This window comes from Oncorhynchus mykiss, chromosome 10, assembly GCF_013265735.2.
Source record: "Oncorhynchus mykiss isolate Arlee chromosome 10, USDA_OmykA_1.1, whole genome shotgun sequence".
In the NCBI taxonomy this organism is placed as follows: Eukaryota; Metazoa; Chordata; class Actinopteri; order Salmoniformes; family Salmonidae; genus Oncorhynchus; species Oncorhynchus mykiss.
The window spans coordinates 19,150,753-19,163,466 of NC_048574.1; the positions used below are offsets into that span (position 1 = coordinate 19,150,753).

Sequence of the window (12,714 nt, forward strand, 5' to 3'; positions counted from 1 at the left end):
CCATTACTTCAAGGCATTAGTATTCGAAAGTTAATGAAAGACAACTAATGACGGTGTCCAGAAAGTCAGCAAGTATAGTAATGTTCCTTTAACACAATATCCTGAGATGTAGGCTATTCAAAATGGCAACTTTTAATTAAACTTTTAATCCAATTCAAGATGTCTATGTTCCTTACTTATAAGATAACAACATGATTTTTCCGACGTGCTTGATGCTTTGTAGTCTTTAACTGAATCTTTAAAAAATGTATGAAAGCACAATAGACCAAAGTATTACCTATTTTAGTGGAAAAAAATCTTAACAAAATATAAATTTACATGATATTAGCTACGGTGGTGCACTCTAAATATAATGTACAGATTTCATATCAAATCATTTTAACAATACAATTATGAACAATTTCTTTGGTCTAGGTCTAAGGTGCATTTGAGTTCTAGATGTTGCATATTTCCAACGTGACCAAATTTGCAATTCTCGAGGCCTTCACTCCACAGTTAAGCAAGTAAGGCTCTCCATTTTTAGGTTCTCTATATTCATACCTGTCATATCTCTTAGCCATCAGACCATGCTAGTCCTTGAGACACTGCTTTGATCTCAGCCTCAGTACAGTGCTGCAGCTTCCTTGGTTCAGGTAACTTCAAACGCGTTCATCAGTTCAGGTCGACACGTCTTCCCTACCAGACAGTAAGTCAGTCACATGGTTGAAGAATGGGTTTAGATCACCCTTAGAGTACTGTACTCACAAGCTGCATGACTGACAATGTCTTATAACCCTCTCATTACCTAAAAGTAAAAATAATCTATTTTAAAATAATATACTACTTTGCATAACATGAATAACCAGCTCCTCAAACATCAAAGGCATTATGGCAAAGCAGGTGGCAGGTTGGACACAAGATAATTAAAGGTACTAAATATATTCTAATATCTCTATCAAACTGGTTTAATACCCTGCCTCGTGTTAGAAACACTAGGTTTTCATTCACAATGGGGATGAAGGATATCTTTTATATCCTAGAGTTCTCCCAAAGCAAACATTAGGCTACAAAAATTATAGACAGCTGCCACCTAGGTTTTTTGTTGTTTGAATCTTTCTCCACACAGAATGAATAACAGCTTTCAAGCCACATGAAATTCTTTCTTCCCAAGATACAGAGGTGTGTCTTTTCGAAGACACTCGTCAGATAATTATTTAAATGGTTGAATAAAGAAAATGTCCAAATCTGAAGAGCCTTTTTAAATTTAAATATCATGAAGTATACATGAGACCCACCAAAGATCACCTCTGTTGGATTTCCTCAGGTAGACTCTTCTCCATTAGAACTATGTTTCCTTTCAACCTAGAACTTTTGATTTTCAGAGACATTAATTAATATCGGCCCATCTTGAGTGAGGCACATAACCCTAATCAGTGCCGATTTTAGCATGTAAATCTTGGTGGGGCAAACTCTGCGACAAGCGGTGCCCACAAACATTTAGGGCCTACATAAAGCTGTCCCAACAGCAGAGCTTTCTTTCCAGCACAATGGAGTGAATCATTACCACCGCTACACTTGGCTATCAGCGGAGCCTTGTCTGGTAGCGACACAATTCATTCAGCCTCATTTACTGCCTTTTTTAAAAACATAGCTGATACGGCTGACCATATCTCCCTGGCATATTACATCATTTATGCAGCAGCACATAAGACATTTTTGGACTCCCCTTGTTGTGTGCGGCAGTCCTTCATTGGCAAATTTTGACATCAAAGAAAAATATTGTTGGATTGTTGGATGACCATTCAAAACATATTTTCCCAGTCTGACTTCCCAGTTGCAATGCTTGCGGTTAGCCAAGGTCACCGATTCCCGCCAAACAACTCATTGTTGAATTTGCGATTTACAACTTGTTGTGAAATGTTTATATCCAATGGCCGATGAGCACCGATATGTTTTATCATACTTTCTCTTCATTATTTCTCTTCATATGACAAGGATTAAAAATGATTTGCCAGTAGACTTGATTCACGATGATGACTGCTAGCTAAGATTGTGCAAGTTTTTTATTTTTTTTATTTAACCAGGTAGGCTAGTTGGGAACAAGTTCTCATTTGCAACTGCGACCTGGCCAAGATAAAGCATAGTAATTCGACACATACAACAACACAGAGTTACACATGGAATAAACAAAACATATTCAATAATACAGTTAAACAAAAGAAAACAAAAAGTCTATATACAGTGAGTGCAAATGAGGTAAGATAAGGGAGTTAAGGCAATAAATAGGCCATGGTGGCAAAGTAATTACAAAATAGCAATTAAACACTGGAATTGTAGATGTGCAGAAGATGAATGTGCAAGTAGCGATACTGGGGTGCAAAGGAGCAAGATAAATAAATAAATACTGTATGGGGATGAGGTAGGTAGATAGATGGGCTGTTTACAGATGGGATATGTACAGGTGCAGTGATCTGTGAGCTGCTCTGACAGCTGGTGAGGGAGATATGAGTCTCCAGCTTCAGAGATTTTTGCAGTTCGTTCCAGTCATTGGCAGCAGAGAACTGGAAGGAAAGACTACCAAAGGAGGAATTGGCTTTGGGGGTGACCAGTGAGATATACCTTCTGGAGTGCGTGCTACGAGTGGGTGCTGCTATCGTGACCAGTGAGCTGAGATAAGGCGGGGCTTTACCTAACAGAGACTTGTAGATAACCTGTAGCTAGTGGATTTGGCGACGAGTATGAAGCGAGGGCCAACCAACGAGAGCGTACAGGTCGCAATGGTGGGTAGTGTATGGGGCTTTGGTGACAAAACGGATGGCACTGTGATAGACTGCATCCAGTTTGTTGAGTAGAGTGTTGGAGGCTATTTTATAGAGGACATCACCGAAGTCGAGGATCGGTAGGATGGTCAGTTTTACGAGGGTATGTTTGGCAGCATGAGTGAAGGATGCTTTGTTGCGATATAGTAAGCCAATTCTATATTTAATTTTGGATTGGATATGCTTAATGTGAGTCTGGAAGGAGAGTTTACAGTCTAACCAGACACCTAGGTATTTGTAGTTGTCCACGTATTCTAATTCAGAGCCGTCCAGAGTAGTGATGCTGAATGGGCGAGCAGGTGCAGGCAGTGATCGGTTGAATAGCATGCATTTAGTTTTACTTGCATTTAAGAGCAGTTGGAGGCCACGGAAGGAGAGTTGTATGGCATTGAAGCTCGTCTGGAACACAGTGTCCAAAGAGGGGCCAGAAGTATACAGAATGGTGTCGTCTGCGTAGAGGTGTACCAGAGCAAGAGCAACATCAGTGATGTATACAGAGAAGAGAGTCGGCCAGAGGATTGAACCCTGTGGTACCCCCATAGGTCTGGAGGTCTGGACAACAGGCCCTCCGATTTGACGCATTGAACTCTATCAGAGAAGTAGTTGGTAAACCAGGCGAGGCAATCATTTGAGAAACCAAGGCTGTCGAGTCTGCCAATAAGAATGTGGTGATTGACAGAATCGAGAGCCTTGGCCAGGTCGATGAACATGGCTGCACAGTAATGTCTCTTATTGATGGCGGTTATAATGTCGTTTAGGACCTTGAGCGTGGCTGAGGTGCAACCATGACCAGCTCTGAAACCAGATTGCATAGTGGAGAAGGTACGGTGGGATTCGAAATGGTCGGTAATCTGTTTGTTAACTTGGCTTTCGAAGACCTTAGAAAGACAGGGTAGGATGGATATAGGTCTGTAGCTGGTTGGGTCTAGAGTGACACCCCCTTTGAAGAGGGGGATGATCGCGGCAGCTTTCCAATCTTTGGGAATCTCAGACGATACGAAAGAGAGGTTGAACAGGCTAGTAATAGGGGTTGCAACAATTTCGGCAGATAATTTTAGAAATAGAGGGTTCAGATTGTCTAGCCCAGCTGATTTGTAGGGGTCCTGATTTTGCAGCTCTTTCAGAACATCAGCTATCTGGATTTGGGTACAGGAGAAATGGTGGGGGCTTTGGAGGGTTGCTGTGGAGGGTTCCGGGCAGTTGACCGGGATAGGGGTAGCCAGGTGGAAAGCATGGCCAGCCGTAGAGAAATGCTTATTGAAATTCTCAATTATAGTGGATTTATCGGTGTTGACAGTGTTTCCTATTCTCAGAGCAGTGGGCAGCTGGGAGGAGGTGCTCTTATTCTCCATGGACTTTACAGTGTCCCAGAACTTTTTTAGTTAGTACTACAGGATGCAAATTTCTGTTTGAAAAAGCTAGCCTTAGCTTTCCTAACTGCCTGTGTATATTTGTTCCTAACTTCCCTGAAAAGTTGCATATCACGGGGGCTATTCGATGCTAATGCAGAACGCCACAGGATGTTTTTGTGCTGTACAAGGGCAGACCGGTTCTATATTTTTTAAATGGGGCATGCTTATTTAAGATGGTGAGGAAGGCACTTTTAAAGAATAGCCAGGCATCATCTACTGACGTGATAAGGTCAATGTCATTCCAGGATACCCCGGCCTGGTCAATTAGAAAGGCCTGCTCGCAGAAGTGTTTTAGGGAGTGTTTTACAGTGATGAGTGGTGGCCGTTTGGTCGCAGACCCATTACGGATGCAGGCAATGAGGCAGTGATCGCTGAGATTTTGATTGAAAACAGCAGAGGTGTATTTGGAGGGCGAGTTAGTTAGGATGACATCTATGAGGGTGCCCGTGTTTATGGATTTGGAGTTGTACCTGGTAGGTTCATTGATCATTTGTGTGAGATTGAGGGCTTCAAGCTTGGATTGTAGGATGGCCGGGGTGTTATGCATGTCCCAGTTTAGGTCACCTAGTAGCACAAGCTCAGAAGATAGATGGGGGGGGCAATCAATTCACATATGGTATTGAGGGCATGCTGGGGGCAGAGGGAGGTCTATAGCAAGCGGCAACAGTGAGAGACTGGTTTCTGGAAAGGTGCATTTTTAGAAGTAGAAGCTCGAATTGTTTGGGTACAGACTTGGATAGTAATACAGAACTCTGCAGGCTATCCTTGCAGTAGATTGCAACACCGCCCCATTTGGCAGTTCTATCTTGGTGGAAAATGTTATAGTTAGCGATGGAGATTAAGGTTTTTGGTGGTTTTCCTAAGCCAGGATTCAGACGCGACTAAGACATCCGGGTTGGCAGAGTGTGCTAAAGCAGTGAGTAAAACAAACTTAGGGAGTAGGCTTCTAATGTTAACATGCATGAAACCAAGGCTTTTACGGTTACAGAAATCAACAAATGAGAACACCTGGGGAGTGGAGCTAGGCACTGCAGGACCTGGATTAACCTCTACATCACCAGAAGAACAGAGGAGAAGTAGGATAAGGGTACGGCTAAATGGTATACGAACTGGCTGTCTAGCACGTTCGGAACAGAGTAAAAGGAGCAGGTTTCTGGGCACGATAGCATAGATTCAAGGCATAGTGTACAGACAAAGGTAAGGAAGATGTGAGTACATTGGAGGTAAACCTAGGCATTGAGTAATGATGAGAGAGATATAGTCTCTAGAGACGTTTATACCAGGTGATGGCATATGTAGGACGTGGGACAACATGGTTGGTTAAGGCATATTGAGCAGGGCTAGAGGCTCTACAGTGAAATAAGACAGTAATCACTAACCAGGACAGTAATGGACGAGACATTGATATTAGAGAGAGGCATGCGTAGCCAAGTGAACATATGGGTCCAGTGAGTGGTTGGGCTGACTGGGAACACGGCGATTCAGACAGGTAGTAGGCCGGGGCTAAACAAGCTAGCAGTTAGCAGACCGGGGCTGGCAAGCAAGCAGTTAGCAGGGGCTAGCAGTTAGCAGACTGGGGCAAGCCTTCTAGCAATTAACAGACCGGTGCTAGCAAGTTAGCCTTTGGGGGACGTCGTGATGGGGGTAAGTCTGTTTTTGCCTCTTCGTGTGGTGACGTCGATAGACCAGTTGTGGAATTAGTAGGGTTCCAAGTAGCTCTTGGTAGCTAGCAGGCCTAGCTGGTTAGCAGAATGGGCCTTCAGCGGGTGTCGCGCCTGAGGGGCCTGTTGGAATCTTTGGGCAGATTATGTCGGTATTCCAGTTGTAGAGGATCGGCGGGGTTCCGTGCCCCGTACCGGCAGTAGAAGGGGTCCGGATATTGTAGCCCATGAGTGGGCTTCGGTGGTAGCACAGGAGCCCTGGCGGGCTAGCTTCAGGCTAATTGGTGCTTGCTCCAGGATGGAAACGCTAGCCAAGAGTGGTCACCCGGGATTGCGGTTAGCTAGTTGCGAAGATCCAGATGAAAATATTCAGAGTTTGTGGTAGGAATCCGGGGAAATGGAGAGAAAAATAGGTCCGTTATGCCCTGGTTTGAAACGCGTTGTACGAACTGGCGAGAGCTTTCCGAGCTAAAGGTTAGCTGATGACCTCTAGCAATGGTTTGCTAACTGATAGCTGGTAGGTAGTTAGCTAGCTAGCTTCAGTTGAGGTATTCCAGTTTGGAGGTAAATAGAAATACTTTAGAAAAAAGCAGATCCACGCAAGGTGGGTTGCAGGAGAGTATTTAGAAGTTGAGGTTTAAGAAATTATTTTTGTGTCCAACAGTGTAAGTATCCATGGCTCGTTACCAAAAAACAATTATAACAGATTATCACTATAACAGCTGGGAAATACATTAGCTACCATTGCCATGTTGCTGACTGAGGAAAGATGCTTGGCTTTAATTGAGTCCACACATATAGATAATGCAGAATAGAATTCTTGAAATGGCTGGAGTCTGGAGTTACAAGGAGAGAGGTGATTTATTGGACAAGGGACATTTTGGGGAGCTGCTTAAATATTCTCTGAAATATGACCTGTGGCAAATAAGGACAAAATAAAAAAGCAGTCTTTTCTCAGAGGTCAAAAACCTTTCCAGTAAATTGGGTGTGTGGATGAGGAGGCCTGGTCATTGAAGCTGATCACTGATATCCTGCTACACTTGACGTCAAGTTTATTTTACCAGAAAATAATGAATTAAGGTCTCTATAAAGTCAGTCCTCCAATGTTTACAATGGTGACGTCTGAAGAGTGACAACCAGCCTCAAGCTCTACTGCTCCAGCACTGAGGTGGGAGCAGAGTGACTGTACCAACGGCAAAGGATCTTAAAAAGTAAGTACAGGGGTGTGCAAAACTGGCTTGTACCACAGTTGCAACCTAAATGAGTCTTAATGGCAGGGCCTGTATTCATAAACACGAGGCACTTTATCTTGGACCATTTTTGCATTTTAGATCATAATTAATATGATTACATGGGAGCTAGTCTCTTTTTGATAGAAAATGGTTAACATAGAAAAATCTAATGTGTGCATAAATGTATCCTTTACAAGACTAAAACTGTAAAACAACTGTCAATACTGTTTGCTTGCACAGTGTGGCACCCTTTTTGTGCTTCATCACTAGAGGCCTGCAAATATTAAATGTATACTTTGAAGTTCCTTAAATTCATTGTAGGTGTCCAAAAAAACAAGATGTTTTTCTGGGAGTCTAGTCAAACCTTCTGTAGTAATTACACGTGCCTGCAATAAATTAATACAACAATAGATTAGTCCCCTAAGTGCTAAGTGCTCCAGAACATTGTTTTTATTTCTAACCATTGCTCTTCTAGACAATAAGATTTTTCAGCATGTCAGCAATCATAATTTGTCATTAAGGCTTATTTACATTAAACGTGCCCCAAAGTAAACTGCGCTGTCAATCAAAACCTCATTGGATAATGGACACTGAACTGCCTGATTCATCCGCAGTGGGAAAAACCTGGTTGAAAGACGTCTGTATGACGTCTTTTAAAGAACTCTTATTCTGGTCGCAAACATGTTTTATGACCAGAATACTACGTATTTTTCTGACCACCATACGACCAGCTGGTGATAATTCTGACCACTATATTATTTGCTACCGGTATAATGTACTGGTCATAGTTAAGACTTCATCATAACCTGGTAATGACCACCTGACTACAGCTTATTACCTACTGTAAAAAGTATTGCAGGGGATAAAGTTGGATATTGAAAACATTGTTCATTACATTTATTTGTTTCCATAGTTACCAATTAGTTTCAATCTGCAAAACATTCTTACATTTAAAATAAATCAAACAATTCTATGCACATCTGCATACAGTAATTCTTTCATAATTTACCCACAGACATTACATGCATAGAAAGACTGGGGCAGAGTATATGAAGGCGTATTGCTTTTTATTATTGATGATTATTAAGATTGGTGTGGTGGGGAAGATCCTCATCAATGACCTCTGAGCAAAGAAGGTGATCTGGAGCGCAATGGCCCTTTTGAAGAGTGGTGTGATGGGTCAGATCTGCAGTGATGAGAATCAGTGCATTAGAACTTTATCGATTTAGAGATTTTTTAACTAGTTATAGCTTAGAGATGTCTTCAAACAAGAGCAACTTGCTCATTTACATACTTTAGGTCCTCCTCCACCACAGCGGTCAGGTGCACATTTTAGGACTTTACCGACGGCCCGCAACAAACTGCCAATCTACTTAGAAAAGTAAAACAAGAATGCATGAGGACATGGATGACCACTTAGCAGTCAAATATTAGTATTATTATTTGTGCAAATTTCGAGAAACTGTTGTTTTCCAGCTGTGTTGTTGTGTAGCCTACCAGGCGCTCTGTCCCAATGGCCGTATGGAATGTTGACGCTTGAGCAAGAAGGCTGCCTGCATGCAGAGATCTATTGCTGCGGCAAGGCATAGTTTCAAATCCAAGTTTAAGTTGAAACTGATATGCCTACCTGCTTATTTAGATACAGAAATGTAAATAAAATGACTGCACGTATTTATGTTAATTGCTTAAAAACCTTACGGGAAAATTTAATTGTCATACTGTATTTCCAGGGTCAAATTAAGGTGCGATAATTTTACTAATTATTGGTGGAAATAAATGGGATAAAAATATTTCGGGGGTAAATCATGGTGTATTATATAGGATAATGAAATAAAATACATAGGCCTATTTGTTAAATTCTGAAAACAAATTTCGTCATAATAGAACATCAAAATTGAATTCAATGGAACAGAAGGAAATGTGCGGCAAAACAGTGCAATTACACAGACAAAAGATGACCATTAGAAAACAAAACATACCTAAACTACCACCCAGTAAGCAAAATTATGTTGAAAAGACGTCAGACATTGACATGTGTAAGCAGTAAGTTCCAGACATTGCCATGTGTAAGGGAATAAGGTATGTAAGCCCATGTGTAAGCAGTAAGAATTTGTTCTTTACTGACTTGCATAGTTAAACAAAGGTTAAATAAAATTATATAAAATAAACGTGCCTTTCAGGTGCTGAATGAAAGTTTAGAAAATATAATTTCTGGATGTTGAAAAAATATCTTATACGGACGTTGAAAATACGTATTTTCAGTACGTTGAATTTGGGTGCTGAATGAAAAGGTGAAAATATGTATTTTCCGGACGACAAAAATACGTATTTTCAAGACACTGAAAAGGCATAATTTACAGAAGTTGAAAATACATATTTTTCGGAAATTAATTCTATGGCCAAATTTCAACTGCACATACATTCAATTAAATAAGCATTATATCACAATAATAATTTTTCAAGCCTCTTGATATTAAAAAAAAAGTATTGTTATTATTGTTTCCATCGGTCACATGCACTTATGTTAGCTTTTTCAAAAGCTTTGAAACTGGCAGCAATGATGTTCAAAGTAGTCCAAAAAACTCATATTTCAAACATCCAGCCTGACAAAGGATACATTTTATGCCTCACCATTAAGTTAGATATTGCCAATACATATTAACAAAGGCGTGCACATTTGGTTTTGATATTTCATGTTTAATATTCATGTAAGATTTAGTCATTATTACAGAATAAACCAACAGACCCCTTCAACTAGAATAACGTTTTTGTTTATCTACCTTAGTTGAATGCACTGACTCTAAGTTGCTCTGGATAAGAGTATCTGCTGAATAAACAAAATGTAAATGTAAAAACAAACACTTGCAAAGTATGCTGGGTATTATTCGAATGCCCTTGGACCCCAAGCCAGTACAAATTTGTTCGGTGCGATCCAAATCATAGACATCTAGGTTGTTTCACAAGTTTGAATATTACAGTAGAGCATAGTACAGTATGGTACAGAACAGTAAGGTTTTATTCAGTAGAGTAGGGTACAGTACACTATACTTTACTCTAGTGTGCTTTACTATATTGTACTATACTTTACTGTACTGTGTACTGCACTCTGCTGTGCTCTACTGTACTGTATGTACTGTGCTGTCCAAACTTGTGAAACATAGTTGTCTAAGATTGGTTCAGATTTTGTCTGAACCAGACCAAATCTGAACCAATGATAGACTTCTATGTTTGGGCCAAATCAATTATAGACTATGTTTCGGCCAAATATAGGCCGGACCGGACGTCTGTGGACATTGAGCTCAAGGCCAGTCCAAACCAGACAAAATCTAAACCAAACATCGAAGTCTATGATTGGTCTGGACCAAAAAATTACGTCCTTGGACGTTGAAATCAAGGCTGGTCCAGACTGCACCAAAAACGTTGGTATAAGATGTCATGAAAAATACGCCTTTATTACTACTTATGCCCCCTTGAGTTCTTTCCTGGCAGGGCTTATATTCTGAAGTGACAAGTTTCCAATGAGATAGTTAATAGTCTTGTAAACATTATATTAAATGCATATGTTATCTCGCCTATACAAATAATACATTTTTTTCTCCTTTTTGTCATGGTTTGTAATGTGGAGCCTATAAGGAAAGCATTTATCTAATGTAAAGCATTTATTTTATCTTCATTGTCAAATCATGCACTACAGATTCTTATTCGATTTTTCTTTCACACATTATCAACTTGTGCATAGAAGATACAAATCAAAATGTATTTTTCTTTTCCATACGGGAACCACTCCATATGCGAAAATAATAGTTCAGATGTGGGGTATATCACAAAAACTTAAACTGAAAAAGAAGCATCCATGAACAAATTACTGTCTTTACCGGCGGCTGCTTACCCGACCATTCATAAGATGACGTTTCCCGCTTGTTTTACGGCTTGAGTTTTTGGTTGGGTATTTATTTGTCTTGATTTCTTGCACCTGCTGCTGTTGAATAGTGGAAATGTTTAAATTTCCGTGTCAGTCTGTGTGCAACAACCTGTGCATGTCTATTGCTGTCTGGAAGTTAAGGGTCTCCTGAGAGAACGCGAGAAAAATCTTCGCATCAAAGCATGATGAGGTTGTTGATCATTTCTGCCATGTCCAGATAGATAGAATCGAGCTGATGAAAATCAAGCCATTCCGGTCTCAGTGTTGTGGGTTTTGCTCACGGTAGGCTACTACTCTTCCTCTCGTTGCCGTGGATAAAGAAGAGTGAATGCCACGGGTAAATATCCACGCAGTTTCAAGCTCCTGCCGCGCAGAGAAGCCACTCAGCTTTCGACTGAAGACATATACCGTTGTCTGTCTCATCTTACTAATAAATCTAGTCAAAACCATGCATGGCGCAGCCCGGCAAATATGCATGTCCTGATGAGTAGGCAAAGTCAATGAACTGTTAAGTAGGCTATTATTCAGAAATCTAATTGGAATTGAGATGACTTTACTCTGTAGCAGTATCCTATTGAATATTCTGAATATTCTGTGAAGAGCACTCTGCTAAATTATTTCCCACACTGATTTAACATAGTCTAAGATAAGAGAGTACCATTCAAAAGTTTGGACACACCTACTAATTTAAGGTTTTTGTTGTGAAACTGTGAAATAACACAAATGGAATCATGTAGTAACCAAAAACGTGTTAAACAAATCAAAATATATTTTATATTTGAGATTCTTCAAAGTAGCTACCCTTACCCATGATGAAAACTTTGCACACTCTTGGTATTCTCTCAACCAGCTTCATGAGATAGTCACCTGGAATGCATTTAAATTAACAGGTGTGCCTTGTTAAAAGTTTATTTATGGAATTTCTTTCCTTATTAATGCGTTGGAGCCAATCAGTTGTGTTGTGACAAGGTAGGGTGGTATACAGAAGATAGCCCTATTTGAAAAATACCAAGTCCATATTATGGCAAGAACTGCTCAAATAAGCAAAGAGAAATTACAGTCCATCATTACTTTAAGACATGAAGATGAATGGAAAATGTCAGTCAATCTGGAAAATGTCAAGTGCAGTCGCAAAAACCATCAAGGGCCATGATGAATCTGTCTCTCATGAGCACCGCCACAGGAAAGGAAGACCCAGAGTTACCTCTGCTGCAGAACACAAGTTCATTAGAGTTAACTGCACCTTAGATTTCAGCCCAAATAAATGCTTCACAGAGTCAAGTAACAGACACATAACACATTTTCAGAGGAGACTGCGTGAATCAGGCCTTCATGGTTGAATTGCTGCAAAGAAACCACTACTAAAGGACATCAAGAAGAGACTTGCTTGGACCAAGAAACACAAGCAATGGACATTAGACTGGTGGAATTCTGTCCTTTAGTCTGATGAGTCCAAATTTGAGATTTTTGGTTCCAACCTCCGTGTCTTTGTGAGACGCAGAGTAGGTGAATGGATGAGCTCTGCATGTGTGGTTCCCACCGTGAAGCATGGAGGAGGAGGTGTGGAGGTGCTTTGCTGGTGACACTGTCAGTGATTTATTTAGAATTCAAAGCACACGTAACCAGCATGGCTACCACAGCATTCTGCAGCGATACGCCATCCCATCTGGTTTGCACTTAGTGGGACTA

General features: G+C 40.6%; 1 protein-coding gene across 2 annotated transcripts in view; it reads right to left on the reverse strand.

Moving 5' to 3' along the window:
• Positions 1 to 11,395, reverse strand: part of LOC110533448 (glutamate receptor ionotropic, kainate 4) — a 95,910-nt gene extending 84,515 nt beyond the window's left edge. For both annotated transcript variants that reach the window (XM_021617662.2, XM_021617660.2), the window contains exon 1: positions 10,993 to 11,395. The gene's annotated coding sequence lies outside the window, so the exon portion shown is untranslated. The remainder of the gene's footprint in view (positions 1 to 10,992) is intronic.
• Positions 11,396 to 12,714: the final 1,319 nt, after the last annotated feature.